Source organism: Hoplias malabaricus, chromosome 2 (assembly GCF_029633855.1).
Source record: "Hoplias malabaricus isolate fHopMal1 chromosome 2, fHopMal1.hap1, whole genome shotgun sequence".
NCBI lineage: Eukaryota > Metazoa > Chordata > Actinopteri > Characiformes > Erythrinidae > Hoplias > Hoplias malabaricus.
Window position 1 is genome coordinate 56723885 of NC_089801.1, and position 15515 is coordinate 56739399.

Below are 15515 nucleotides of genomic sequence, written 5' to 3' on the forward strand. Positions count from 1 at the left end.
TTTAAATGTTCCAGACCCCAAAACCTAAAAACATTAATCAGATCACTCAATACTTTTCCACCAATGACGAACTGGAGAGGTTCCAGTTCGTAAATTTCATCTGGAACAGTTCAGCGCATTACCAACGATATAAATTGGTTTGCAAACCAAAAAATTTCATTCCCATTTGAAAGCAAAAAAAGAGTTGGTTCTTCAGCACAAACCCTGACGTTGTCCGTGGAGGTCAAGCTTCAGAAAATCTAAAAAAATCTCAGAGCCTGAAATGCAGAGTTATCTTACAGAGGACACTGTAATTAATGTTATATAAATAAATAAACAGAAATAAAACAGAAATGTGCTCTATCTGTGTGAGGTTCATTGGCTACTTTCCACTGTTCATGAGTTCAGAACTGATAGTTTCTCTCCTGTGTGAATGAGCTGGTGTGTTTTTACATGATTCTTTTAAGTAAAACCCTTATGGTTTCTCTCCTGTGTGAATGAGCCGGTGACATTTGAGCTCATTTAGTCTGCAAAAACTTCATCCCACAATCTGAACACTAATACGGTTTCTATCCTGTGTGAACATGCTGCATGCATGTTTTCTGAGAGAACCCAGGTGAGAATAACTCTTCCCACACTCCGTGCACTGATATGGTTTACTTCTAGTGCAACTGCTGTGGTGTTTCTGGAGAATACACAGCCTCCTAAATTTCATCCCACAGTCTGAACAAGAACATCTTTTCCTTCCAGTTTGAATACGCTGGTGTACTTTGAGAGAATTCAGACTTGTGACAAAGTCTGAGCACTGATACAGTTTCTCTCCTGTGTAAATGCACTGATGATTTTGAAACTATTCAGTCTGCAAACATTCCTCCCACACATTGAACACTGGTAGGGTTTTATTCCTGTGTGAATGAGCTGGTGAATTTTGAGATTACTCCCTTGAGAAAATCTCTGTCTTTCCACACTCTGAGCACCAATATGGTTTCTCTCTTGTGTGAACTCACTGGAGTGGTTTGAGATACCTTGGATGAGTAAAACACTCTCCAAACTTGGAGCACTGATATGGTTCCTGTCCAGTGTGAATACGCCAGTGATTTTTGAGACTATGGATTCTGCTAAAATTCATCCCACACTCCGTGCACTGATATGATTTCTATCCAATGTGAATGCGCTAGTGATTTCTGAGATGACTCATCTTCTCCCACATTCTGAACATTAATTCCTCCCACATTCTGAAATTCCTCCCACATTCTGAACATTAATATGGTTTCTCTCCAGTGTGAACCTGCTGATGAATTCTGAGATGATCCCATTCAGAAAAGCTGTTCCCACACTGATACGATTTCTCTCCAGTGTGAATGCGCTAGTGATTTCTGAGATGACTCATTCTGCTAAAATTCATCCCCACACTCTGGGCACTGATATGGTTTCTCTTCTGTGTAAATGTGCCGGTGACTTGAGAGAGCACTCAGATGAGTAAAGTCTTCTCACACTCTGAACACTGATACTCTATGAATCCGCTGGTGTTCTTTGACATAACACTGTACAGCAAAACCTTTCACAGCATACATTAGTTTTCCATTGGTCTGTATTATCCTGTTTTTGGGAGCAGCCAAAAATGCTTCCGGAAAACTCTAGCTTCCACACTCCTCATCCTCTTCTTTCATCTTTCCTGAGGTCAACATTGTGATACAGTTTTTTCCTCTTGGTGATGTTTCTTCATGAATTTGCGTAAATGAAATTGAAGTGTGGAGTGCAGTAAGAGGAAACCTGCAGAGAGGTGATTTTACCTTCTGGAAGAGAAAAACAAAAATAATCAATTGTCAAATTCAAATAAATATTCACAGGATAAAAAGCAAGATTCTAGTTATTGAATTCACATTTGAACTCAGGTTTAATCTCTCCTGTTGTCAACTGTGTGTTAAAGGTTATTTTTCTTCGGGATGTCGTCATGAATCTTTGGAAATAAAACAGAACTGTAGAGTGAGGGAACCTGCGGAGAGATGTTTTTACTTTCTGGAAGAGAAAAATAAAAATAAAAATAATTGTCAAACAGAAACAAATGTTGAAAATGCTCCTCTATTTTTCCAATGTCCCCCAAGGCGACTGCACTGCTGCTCATACACGCTATATTTCAAGGAGGCAGACGGCATTTTATACAGTGTTTTATGCATTTTATTCAGCAAACAACAGCTTACGATATATTTATTCACCATCGCTACACTAACACAGACAGCACAAAAAGAACCTGTAGCTCATCTGCTTGGGGAATTGGTCCGAGGAATGCCCCTTTTTACAAAATATTTTTCCACATTTGAGAAAATATACATTAAGGTCAACTAGATGTCCTGTGATCCTAGCAAAGTCTGGTATTTTGATCTGAATCCGGGTATCCTGACGTATATTAGTCACATATGTCAAAGGCAATGAAATACGAAATACGGGTTTAAACAAGCACAGCATCACTGCCAAAACCATCTGTCAGAAAAGTGACACACCACTTATCTCACGTCTGTTTACATCTAATATAATGTGGCCAATCGCGTACATTGATTCTGATAATTCAGCCAAGGGCTTGACCATTGACATTGAGTATAAATTTCAAGAGGACGCTGAATATATGAAATGACTGTGTCCTTGAAAAACCAATATATCCAGCAAACTGAATCAGACCAAGGTGGCACAGTGGTGCAGCAGGTAGTGTCTCTGTCACAGCTCCAGGCACCTGGAGGTTGTGGGTTCCAGTCCCGTTCCGGGTGACTGTCTGGAAGGAGTGTGGTATGTTCTCCCTGTGTCTGTGTGGGTTTCCACCAGGTGCTCTGGTTTCCTCTCACGCTTCAGAAACACACGTTGGTAGGTGGATTGGTGACTCAAAAGTGTGTATAGTTTAAAATCATTTAAAAAAATTCCTCATATTGGTTGCTTTTAAGAAGTGGAGTCAATACTTCAATTCGAGAATTAAATTTTGTCTCCAGAAGCTATAGAGAATATGTGTCAACACAGATTAGGAAAAAAAATCTCTCAAAGAAAAAATCTGAATAGGTAAAGTGAATATTAAATATTTCATCAGGCAGGTTTCTCTGCTGTGTAATTGTGCTGGTGTATTTTAAAAATACTGTGTTTATTAAAACTTTTCCCACACTCTAGGCACTAATAGGGTTTCTCCCCAGTGTGAATGCACTGGTGTCTTTTAAAATTTCTCAGCTGATTACAACTCTTGCCACACACTAAGCACCGATACGTTTGGCTTGTGTGAATGAGCTGAATGAACAAAATCTCCTAAAATTCAACCCACACTCTGTACAGTAAAATGGTTTCTTTCCTTTGTGAATGAACTGGTGTTCTTGGAGAAGACATTCATTCATTCATTATCAGTAACCGCTTATCCAGTTCAGGGTCGCGGTGGGTCCAGAGCCTACCTGGAATCATTGGGCACAAGGCGGGAATACACCCTGGAGGGGGCGCCAGTCCTTCACAGGGCAACACAGACACACACACCTACAGACACTTTTGAGTCGCCAATCCACCTGTGGGAGTAAACCGGAGCACCTGGAGGAAACCCACGCGGACACGGGGAGAACACACCAACTCCTCACAGACAGTCACCTGGAGCGGGAATCAAACCCACAACCTCCAGGTCCCTGGAGCTGTGTGACTGCGACACTACCTGCTGCGCCACCGTGCCGCCCCTTGGAGAAGACAAACAAGAATAAAACTCTTCCCACACTCTGAGCACTGATATCTTTTCTCTTGTGTGAATGCGCACATGATATTTGAGAGAAATTTGCTAAGTAAAACACTTTCCGCACTTTGAGCACTGATACCTTTTTTCTCCTGTGTGAATGCGCTGGTGTGTTTGCAGATTACAATGTTCAACAAAGTACTTCCCACATTCTGAAGAGTAATATGGTTTCTCTTTTGTGTGAATTTGCTGGTGACGATTAAGTGACGATTAAATCTGTGTTTTAAAACTCTTCCCACACTCTGAACAAGGATATTTTCTCTTCAGTGTGAATGCACTGCTGTTGTTTGAGAATATTCTTGACAAGCATATCTCTTCCCACAATATAATAACAATACTACTAATAATATGAGCATTCATAAGGTTTCCTTGTGTCTGTACTCTTCTGTGTTTGTCTGCTAGATGTGTTCGGGTGGAGAGTATTTCTACATGAGGTGACCACAGAAATAAAACTCTTCAACGTTAGGTGACACTATCAAGTTAGATTCCTGATTAATTTGTATAGTTTCACTGTGCAATTTGTCTGGATGGCTAGCTCTTAATTTGTTCAGTGAACAAGTCAGCTTAGCAGTTATCACAATTGCTCCAGCTTTACTGTTAACTGTAAACCTAATTCATCATTATATTAGTAGTGTTGCTGTCTCAGCTCCAGGGACAAACTCCTCACAGACAGTCACCAGTCGGATTTAATGCCAGCCATATGAACCAGACTCCTGCTCTGTTTATACAGGGATTGGATGGCTCGTAGCAAAGAGCCCAGTACCCCCTACTCCCAGAGCACCCCCCACAGAATACCCTGAGGGACACGGTCGAATGCCTTCTCCAGATTCACAGAACACATGTGGACTGGTTGAGCAAACTCCTATGCACCCTCCAGGATGCTAGCGAGGGTAAAGAGCTGGTCCTGTGTTCCATGATCCGGGCGGAATCCGCATTGTGGAATATTGAACATATGGCTGCAGGTCCGATGATATGACTATAAAGTCGATCATTGAAATGCGGCCTAGGGTATCCAGATGCCAGGTGTACTTGTGGACACCCTTATGCTCGAACATGGTGTTTGTAATGGACAAACTGTGAGGGGCACAGAAATCCAATAACTGAACCCCACTCATGTTCAGATCAGCGGGGCCGTTCCTCCCAATCACGCCCCTCCAGGTCTCACTGTCATTACCCACGTGAGCGTTGAAGTCCCCCAGCAGAACAATGGAGTCCCCAGAATGAGTGTTCTCCAGCACCTCCTCTAGGGTCCCCAAGAAGGCATGGTACTCTGAACTGCTGTTCGGTGCATAAGCACAAACAACCGTCAGAGCCCTTTCCCCAACCCGAAGGCGCAGGGAAATTACCCTCTTGTCCAGTGGGGTAAACCCCAACGTACAGGCGCTAAGCCAGGGGGCTATGAGTAAGCCCACTCCTTCCTTATGCCTCTCACCCTGGGCAACTCCAGAGTGAAAGAGCATTCAGCCCCTCTCAAGGAGATTGGGTCCAGAGCCCATACTGTGTGTCGAGGTGAGCCCAACTATATCTAGCAGGTACCTCTCAACCTCGCGCACCAGCTCAGGCTCTTTCCCACCAGAGAGGTTACGTTCCATGTTCCAAGAGCCAGTTTCAGTAACCGAGGATCAGAACGCCAGGGCCCCCGACCCTGACCGCCACCTGATCCACAATGCACCAGACCCGGATTACTACCTCTCTCACAGGTGGTGGGCCCATGGGAGAGTGGACCAATGTTATTTCTTCGGGCTAAGCCCGGCCGGACCCCATGAGTGAAAGTCCGGCCACCAGGCGCTCACCAAGGAGACCCTCCCCCAGACCTGGCTCCAGGGTGAGGCCTCGGTAACCCTACTCTGAGCAAGGGAGGCTGTGTCCCTGTTCTTAATCTGTTCATCTTGGTCTTTATGGATCACTCTTTGTCTAACCCATCACCTAGGACCAATTTGCCTTGGGAGACCCTACCAGGGGCTATTGTCCCCGACTACATAGCTCCTAGGCTCACAAAGGCACGCAAACCCCTCCACCACTTTAAGGTTGTGATCCAGGGAGGGGTAATTATTTTAATAGTTTTCTAATTACAAATAGGTTAAAATATCTTTCATTTACATACACAGAAAATGTATGTAAATATGATTGTGTGTGTGTGTGTGTGTGTGAGTCATACAATTTTTATGTTTTAACTAAAATGTTATTTTCAATAAGTCTTATTTTTTTATTATTTGTATATATTTAAAAAATAATAATAATTTTGATTTAATCAAAGGAACCATCCCTGTGGACAGTTTCTCACCCAGTAACTCACTCACTCACCCTGTCACTCACACTCTCACACCTGTGGACAGTTTCACACGCTGTTGCGAATGTAAAGCACTGGCTCCCCCCTGTGGAGAAATATTACACCTACCAGACCTCAGGAATAGAATTCAAAGAGATAGAGAAGTGATAGAGAGACAGACAGAGAGAATTAGAAAAACTAGGAAACAGGGACAAGAGTGAAGTAATGGGAGAGAAAAGGATAGAATACAGATACAAAAAAGAGAGAAAACAGGGACAGAGAGAGACTGTGAAAAACAGGGAAATGAGTGACATTATGGGATTTTACCTCATGTACAGTATTCTCTCTCTCTCTCTCTCTCTCTTTCTGTATTTCTTGATTTTTCTCTGTTTTCTTTTTTTAACCCCTACTCTTTCTCTCATAAGATAAGTTAACACTTTCTTGATAGTGAAAGAAACTGTGGCATCAGCAAGTTTACTCGTTCTTTTCATCTCCTCCGTCCCTCTCTCTTACTCCCTCTGGGTCCTGATGGCCTCATCTTACCCTGAAAACATTAATCAATCAATCATACACACACACACAGAGAGAGAGAGAGAGAGAGAGAGAGAGAGAGAGAAAGTCTTCATTGTTTCAATGGACTTATGTTAATTTAACAGAGATCTACCTTAACCTTAACCTTAAATAAACTACTTTTAATCCAACCCTAAACCTAACTGTAATCCTAACACTAATCCTAATCCTGAAAATACTCAAACCCACAACCCAAGTTTCACACTAAACCAAGCCCAAAACCTTAGTCCTAACTTTAACCCCAACATTTACACAAGCCCCTTGCTCTAGCCCTAACCCTAACCTCTACCCTTCCTTTCTCCTTCTCGTTAATAAGCAGACACTTGTTTTTTTCTGATGGTTTCTTTCTCTCCCTTTTTTTACTTATGTTTCTCTATCTGCAGGTTCATTCTGTCACTTTCATGACTTCCTATTCTCCATCTCGCTCTCTCACTCCCTCTGGGTCCTGACGACCTCACTTTACCCTCAACACATTAATCACACACACACACACACACACACACACACACACACACACACACACACACACACACACACACACACATTTTCATGGGGCATTACACAGGTTTCTCTTAATTTTGTGGAGACTTACCCTTACCCTTATCCACAACTCTCGCCCCAATCCTAACCCCATAACACTGAGACTTATCCTAATCTTAGTCCTTATTCTAACCAGATCCCTGAATGTAACCCAAACCTAACCTCGCTCTAACCCTATTATTACCCTAACCTAAGCTTCCCCATTCCCTTTCATTTACCATGTCTTCACTTTAAAATGCAAGGATTTATGTTTAAAAGCCAAGTCCCTACACTGAGTGTGTAAACAGGTTTTGTTCTCCACCATGTCTTAATTACACACCACATGTAAATGTAAATTAAAACAAGAGGCAATTATGTGCCAATCATTTAAACCCTGTATTTAACTGTAAATAGTATGAAGACAATAAAGACAATATTTCATACTGTCGCTGTCCAATCAAAATCTATATCTCAGTTTTTGTTTAGTTTACTACATAATTAACACAGCAGCTACTCTTCACACGGTGTGAATTTTTCATGACGAATGACCAATAAAAACTCTCCAAAATTACTCTGAATAAAATCAACTTCCAGTGATATTTAAAAACGTTTGTCAGTTTCCTGTAAGGTTACTATTATTTATGATACATAGTTTTCTTGGGACAGTGACGATGTAACTGAGAAAAATGATTATTAATTTTTTTTACAAGAGTTTTTGCAAACCTGATCGGCGGCAATCAATTTCTGAGACAATTCTTGTCTTAATGTGCCACATGACCACCTTCCCATTGGAAAAACATGCCCTTGATCCAGTATGGTGGTGTTCAAGATGGCACTCATGTTCCAGACATAGCCTTAAAGATAAGCCCTTCACCCTTTACTCTCTGGGGTATTCAGATGTCATTTCCCCTTTCCTTTCTGAAATAAAAAGGAGTCCTGCCACTTTCAACTCCCCCTGTAGCAGAGGTATGCTATTAATGGTAGATGATTAGTGCTGGATCAGCAGAAACCTCTCTGAACCTCTATAGGACACCGTTCCCTGCTCCACAGTCCACTTTGGGTTAACTCCTGGCATTGGTCATGATGGCGCTCTGCTCATGGTCACATCCTCAATGACTTTCTGGAGATTAGACAAATTTCGTCCACAATGGATGCACCTTAAAGTAGAGGTAAACAAACTTTTGTACATGTAGTGTAAGCTCCCATTGGGGGTTTTGTTGCTGTGGCAACAGTATCGTAATTTGCTCAACCGCTGCCCCTCATCGAGCCGTGCGGATCCCCTGTGAACCCTTTAGCCTCTAAGCAGACAGTTAGAGGAATGTAGAATGTGCCCAAGCATATTTTATCAGGTGGGCAGCTCTCAATCCTGTCCTAGCATGTTTCTGAGTGCATAGGTGTGTGTGTGTGTGTGTGTGTGTGTGTGTGTGTGTGTGTGCATGTGTGTGTGTGTGCATGTGTGTGTGTGTGTGTGTGTGTGTGTGTGTGTGTGCATGTGTGTGTGTGTGCATGTGTGTGTGTGTGTGTGTGTGTGTGTGTGCATGTGTGTGTGTGTGTGTGTGTGTGTGTGTGTGTGTTTGTCACACACACTCACACACACACACAGATATATTAACACAGATATATTTCTAGTGAGCGTTGTGATTACATCACTAATTGTTCTCAATGTCAAAGCAGTGTGGTAGTGATTAAATAGGGATGAAGCTCCAGCCAATAACCTTTTCATGATGGGCATGGCATCTAATCTAATCATCCCAACTCTGTATCTGAACTTATTAATGTGGCTGAACACCATCAGATCCTCACAGCAATGTTACAGTGTCTAGTGTAAAGCCTTTGAAGAAGGTCAGTTATTGTATTGAAAAGTGAACAAACTCATGGTTAATAGCCTTCATTTGAGAAGAAATGCTGGACGCTGTCCACAAACGTTTGGCCACACACTTGTATATTAAGTAGTGAATATATGTGACATATATGTCACGGTTATGGTCAGTGTTAATATCATATACTTATTTACACATTCCTAATGGTTTATAGATTATCTTCCTCCAGCTGAGCTGTAAGTGATCCTAGGATTCCCTCATTGAAAATTGCTGTGAGAATGTGATTGTGGTTTTATGTAATTTAAAAACAAACAAACAAAACCTTTACAATTTATTTAAAAATCACTTCTTTTAAATGATGAAATTCTGCTGCAAAAAGAGAACCACTGAATCTGATCAACAGCATGTGAGTAATCTGAAAAAGATCAAAGAAAAGAAAGTTAAATCCTCTGTCCATGTGTTCACATACCACAGAGAGAGAGAGAGAGAGAGAGAGAGAGAGAGAGAGAGAGAGAGAGAGAGAGAAAGGAAGAGAGAATGTAAGGGGATGTGAGAGAGACAGAAGGAAACAAGAGTGGGAGAGGAGTGGGAGGGAAAGAGAATAGAGTGGAGGAGAGAAAAGAGAGGGGAGAGGAGCAGGATAGAGATTTAGAGATAGAGAGAGAGAGAAACGAGAGTGAGAGATGTGCAAATATATGTAAGTCAATTTGTTTCTGCAGGACTGAGGGATTGTAAAGGACCCTCGCTCTCTCTGTTCTTCATTGGCACACAGCTGTGCCACTCTTTCTGTCTTTTCTCTCTCTCTCTCTCTCTCTCTCTCTCTCTCTCTGTCTGTGCTGGTGAGGTGGGGGTCAGTGTCGGGTCAGCGGTGGACATGGCTGGGGCCACTGCATCGTTACTGCTGTTCTCAGTCCTCCACACCGCAGCCGCCTCTACATACACAGGTACAGCACAGACAGCAATGCATCCACTTTCACTGTCTGCTACACATGATTCACTCACTGAGTCGTTTATATCAGTTACTGCATCATTTATATCACTAACTGAGTCATATATATCATTTACTGGGTCATTATATGACTAACTGAGTCATTTATATCAATATATATCAATTACAGAGTCATTTATATATTTATTGATTCATTAATATTAGTTATTGGGTCATTTATATCATTTACTGAGTCATTTATATGTAGTTAATGTTTCCTTTATATCACTTACTGTATCATTCATATAGTTACTGAGTGGTTAATATTACTTACTGTTTTGTTTATTTCACTTACTGAGTCATCCATATAGTTACTGACTTGTTTATATCACTTACTGAGTCATTTATATAGTTACTGAGTCGTTTATTTCAGTTATTGAGTCATTTAAATCACTTACTGAGTCATTTATATAGTTACTGAGTCATTTGTTTCAGTTATTGAGTCATTTATATCACTTACTGAGTCATTTATATAGTTACTGAGTCATTTATTTCAGTTATTGAGTCATTTATATCACTTACTAAGTCATTTATTTCAGTTATTGAGTCATTTATATCACTTACTGAGTCATTTATTTCATTTATTGAGTCATTTAAATCAGTTATTTAGAGTCATTTTTTAAGATATGTTTAGTTTTAAGTTACTAGTCATTTATGTCGTTTAATGTGTAATATGTACGATATGAAATAATTTACAGTTACACATTTGAAACACATATGAAATAATTTACAGTTACACATTGATATCAGATATTGAATAATTTATATTATTCATATCAGTAACTGAGTCATTAATGTGAGTTGGTGAATCTTTTAAACCAGTTACATAAAATAATTTTTATCAGTTATTCAGCCATTTGTATCAATTACTGAATCATTTATAACAGGTATTGAGTCATTTTTATCTGAATCATTTATATGTGTATCATTTAGATATTGATACATTCAGTATTTCTATCAGTTACTGAGTCAAATATGATGTTACTGTATCATGACTCAGCAGTAATTATTCAATGTCTGTTATTAAATATTTGTTATCTGTTGATAATTAATATCCACTGTGATTTGTTTGGTATGAATTATTCAGTATGAAGTATTAATAATTAATTTAAAGTATCCCATAGTGTAAAGGGTTAATCTCCGTGCTCTCCTTGTGAACCTGGTTCAGTCCTGTAACCGTGTTTGTGTGTGTTAATTCTGTGGGTCTCAGTCGGGTCTTCTTCTGCAGTGTTTTTACCACTCAAACACATGCACTCTTACAGCTTTAACCACTTCTGTGCTGGGGAGGGTGTTTTAGGCTGAGAGAAGCATTCCCTTTGCAGGACAGGGGTCCTCCTGGACCTGACTGAAAGCAGTGTAAATGAGTGGAGGAGGGTGTTTCCTGAGATGGTGTTGGAGAGTGTGCAGTGAAATATATTTTTCCTGTTAAAAACTAAAATTCTTTTGGTATTTTTTCAGGAGAAAGAAACAGCAGTGTTAATTAATTTAATAATTTTAATAAACTAGTCCTCAGAGTTTAAACAGTGTTATTCCAGGGGTAAATACTCTTTATTGTTTAAGGCGTGTGTCCCCATTCCAGCACTGTGTCTGCTGTTGTCGTTTTGTTGCTGTCTATATGTACCTTGAGAAATTAACATTTTAATTTATATCAAATTTTAAAAAAAGGTGTGGAAAATGTGCTGCAAAGTTGGACACTGGTTTGTAAATCCAGCAGAATATAAAGATATCAGTCACGTCTGTAAAAGCCCACACTGAATCTGATCAAATGAAATCAGAGCCGATGACGTGAGAAATCACATTCTGACATCTTCCGCTCGTCAAACGTCATTTCTTGAACAATCCAATCCAGGATCTGTCTTTACGTCCCGCTGAAGTTTAATGTCGAGAGGAGGAGAAAAAACAGCCTGGATTAGCTGTAGATAGATGTTTGTAAGTACTGAATTGTATCAGAGTGTAGTGTAAATGCTACACAGAAAATGTAGCACGCCCAAACACGCTGTTCATTCCCTGTCCATTTTTAGAGCCTTATATAATCATAGAAGAATGCTGGTGTCATGCTGCTAATAAAATACTTATAATTACATATTTCTACAGTGTATAAGGCTAGTGTTCCTGCAAATTCGTGCTTTAATGCTAACCCTCTTGCTAATCATAGAGCTGTATATTTGCTTTATTATATCACATTATGAGTTATACATTTGCTAATTCCTAATGAATTCTTGTCTCTTCTGCTTTGTGCCCATGTGAGTTCACACATTAATACTATAAATAACAAGGCTAATTTTAAAAGTTAATCAAAAAACCCATTTGTGTGTCCATGATAATTCTGCTAATGAAGGGTGTTGCAATTAGCAAGCTGGATGTGGGTTTTAAGGTTTGTAAATCTGTGTTTTTGATAATCCTTTGTGTCTCTGTCATCACGTGTTTGAGATGTTACGGCTGTAGTAAATGTTTTATATCCTCTTTGTGTCTGGTAACAGTTCAGATGTGAATTTCTCAAAGAGTGAATGTCGTTCAGCTGTTGAACCTGAACACACTTGTTGGAGAAATGTGGTGGAATTTTTTGGGTTAGGTTACATCACCTCAGGCTCACGGAGCTGCCGGGTCATCAGTGTCCTAATAACTCTCTCTCTCTCTCTCTCTCTCTCTCTCTCTCTCTCTCTCTCTCTCTCTCTCTCTCTCTAACTGATGGGTTAATGTGCCTCACTCCTTAATGGTGTCTCTGAGGCATTTTTCTGGAATTTCTCTCTTAGCTGGTGCTCTTTGTGTTGTGGAGACTGGACAGGTGGTTTTCATTCTCTCTCTCAGCCATTTGCTTTGCTTTAAACATGTGTACCATGTGGCACACTGGGCGCCGTCTAGAAACTTTCTGTGCTTCAGTTCTACTACAGTTACAGCCTTGCACATTTAATTCAGCTGAAGTGTACTGGTGTACACAAGAAGTCTAGTACATGGTGAAATGTATAATACATGTCAACTACAATCTGCACACTAATTATCTATCTATCTACAGTGTATTTATATCTATATAAATATATATATATATATCTGTCAAGTAACAGTCAATAATCAAACTAAGAAATCTTTTTTATCTCGTCCCTTGGGTTGTTTTAATGGCCCCAGGACCGCGGCATCTTGACCCTGTCCTGTGTGTGTCACTCACAGCGCTCATCATAATTCACAGATCTGATTGGCTGAGGAGCCTCACGTTTGATATGCAGAAGCACATGTGATTAGTCTGTAAGTCCCGAAAGTGACGTGTGAGTTAGGTCCAGAAACTTTAATGAGAAGGGAAAGATTACGGATGAAATTCTCATAACGCTGAACACGGATTCTGTTTACGGATAAAGTCCTACCCTCCAGCAATAACAGCCAATCAGAACACTGGTTATGGAAAAGCAATAAAGTCAACAGCAACTAAAAAAGGTATTAGGGTCTTTACTTAAAATATGCTCCCCCCCAACCCCCCCCCCCCCCCCCCCCCCCCCCCCCAAAAAAAACCCATTCTTTTATTTGTAAATTTTAAGGACAGTTTGTTTAGAATTTTTTGTTATTTGTAACATTTATAAATGTTGTTGAAGTACAGTGGAACCTCTACCTACAAACTTGATCCGCTCCATGACCCGGTTCGTAAGTGGAAATGTTCGTTTCTCGAGTCAATTTTCCCCATTTAAAATAATGGAAAAGCAATTAATGTTCCAGTCCCCAGTCACCCTCTTTGCACTGATATATGTTTACAAAACTCTCAAATTAGCAAAAAATACATGTAGCATTACTAAAAATATAAAAGATATACAGTGGAAACAGTAATAAAAAAGAAATAATAAAGTTTTAAGTGGTTACACATCGCAAACTTGAAGACGTGACGACTGGCTGGAGCAGTAACACAGGCACTGGCTGTATGACGGGAGGTGGGGGGGTGGAATAACGGAGAGTAGGCGAGTGAATGTGGGGAGACGAAGCGTAGATACGGCTTAAATTAGCACGAATTTCGATGTCTGCTATTTACACTAATGCTAAATTGCTAAAACTACAATTTGCTAATCTTAAAAGCTCTCTCAAGTCTGGACGCGCTGGGAGACTGACCTATTGGGGTCAGTGGCCATTTCCAGCCGCCGGCGGAGGCTCGGGTTCATTTCTAGAGTCATGGTTCGTTGGTGGAAGCAAAAAATATTCAAATGCCCGGTTCGTATCTTGGAAAGTTCGTTAGTATAGACGTTCGTTAGTAGAGGTTCCACTGTATTTTGAAATGTAATTGAAAGTGTAATTTATTTTACATTCAGTTGTTAATGACATAAAATGATAACTATGAGGCTACTTTAATGTACAGGACATGGCACTGATCATGTGCAAGTTATACACTATGTTCCAGACCTTAGCTTCAGAACATTTTCTCTATCTGGACCTTAATACATTTTAATTAATTACCATTGGTCTAGTGTCTCTAGAACTGAAAACTGAAAAAAGAACTTTGAGACTAAATGTCCTGTTCACTGATACGTTGGAGGCTTGTGAGTTTGCATCCAGATGCTGAAACCTGTTGTATTTTATTTGGGTTTTTAACAAAGCCTCAGAGGAAGGAAGCAGTGAGGAATCAGTGTGTGAGGGATGTTTGAGGCTTGTGAAGAACGAAAGGTCCTGCAGCTTCTGCCCTGTGTGTGATGGAAAGACGGAGCATACCTCTAAGGCTGAGTCTCAACATGTCTGCCACTTTGGGATCCTGGCAGGAATGGAGCTCCTGAGGAATACAGTAAAACTGCTGCTGTACAGTAAAAACAGAATAACATTTCGGTAGTCAGCATTGTTTCCGTAGCGGGACACATTCAGCAAAATCTGCAGTTAGTGTTCTCCTCCAAGCATGTTTTTTTTTTTTATGAAACAGAATTAAAGGTTAAAGGAATGCTATGTAATATTTGTACCTTAAACCACAGATTACTGAGCTGTAATAGGGAGAACAGAGCCTCTGTCATTGCTACTCCAGGCTCAGCACTACAGAAACTGCACTGTACACTACGGGGAAACCCAGGAGCATTCATTTATTATCTGTAACCGGTTATCCAGTTCAGGGTCGCGGTGCCAAAGAGCAAAAAAAGAGGCCAAAACAAACTTATTTTAAGTTCTGTTTATGCTCTTGTCCAGCAGCTTTTGGTAAAGATCAAATTGGGTAAATTGCATTGCATTCTGGGTCTGGAAGGTTTTGCTCTGACTGTGAAATGTACTACACTGTCTTTAATTCTGACAGTCTTACCCCTATTCAGAGCATATTCCCATTAATGTGTGGATCTGGAGTCTACCAACCCACACGCTGTGAAGCAAGACCCCCCCACACCCCCCCACCCCCGTTTATGTGAGAGCGCAAAGATGAGGTTAAACGTAGCAAAACAGACACAACGAGCATGGACAAATAAAAGCACTGAGTAACAGCGGAGAAAATGAGAACAAAGAAGAAAGACAACCTCCCACAGATGAATGTTCCTTACAAATGTGGCACCATTTAAAAGGGAAATTAACAGGCTCCAATGGTGTTTTACTGCCAAGAAGCATCGTTACAACAAAGAAATACTCTACAGAACACACATTTCCTTACTTTTTGAGCTATGTTTAAATGAAGTAACTGTAAAGAGA

At 40.4% G+C, this 15515-nt stretch overlaps 1 pseudogene; it reads right to left on the reverse strand.

Annotated features, from left to right (window-relative positions):
- Positions 1–913: 913 nt before the first annotated feature.
- On the reverse strand, positions 914–14038 carry LOC136677119 (zinc finger protein 83-like; annotated as a pseudogene).
- Between the last annotated feature and the right edge of the window lie 1477 nt (positions 14039–15515).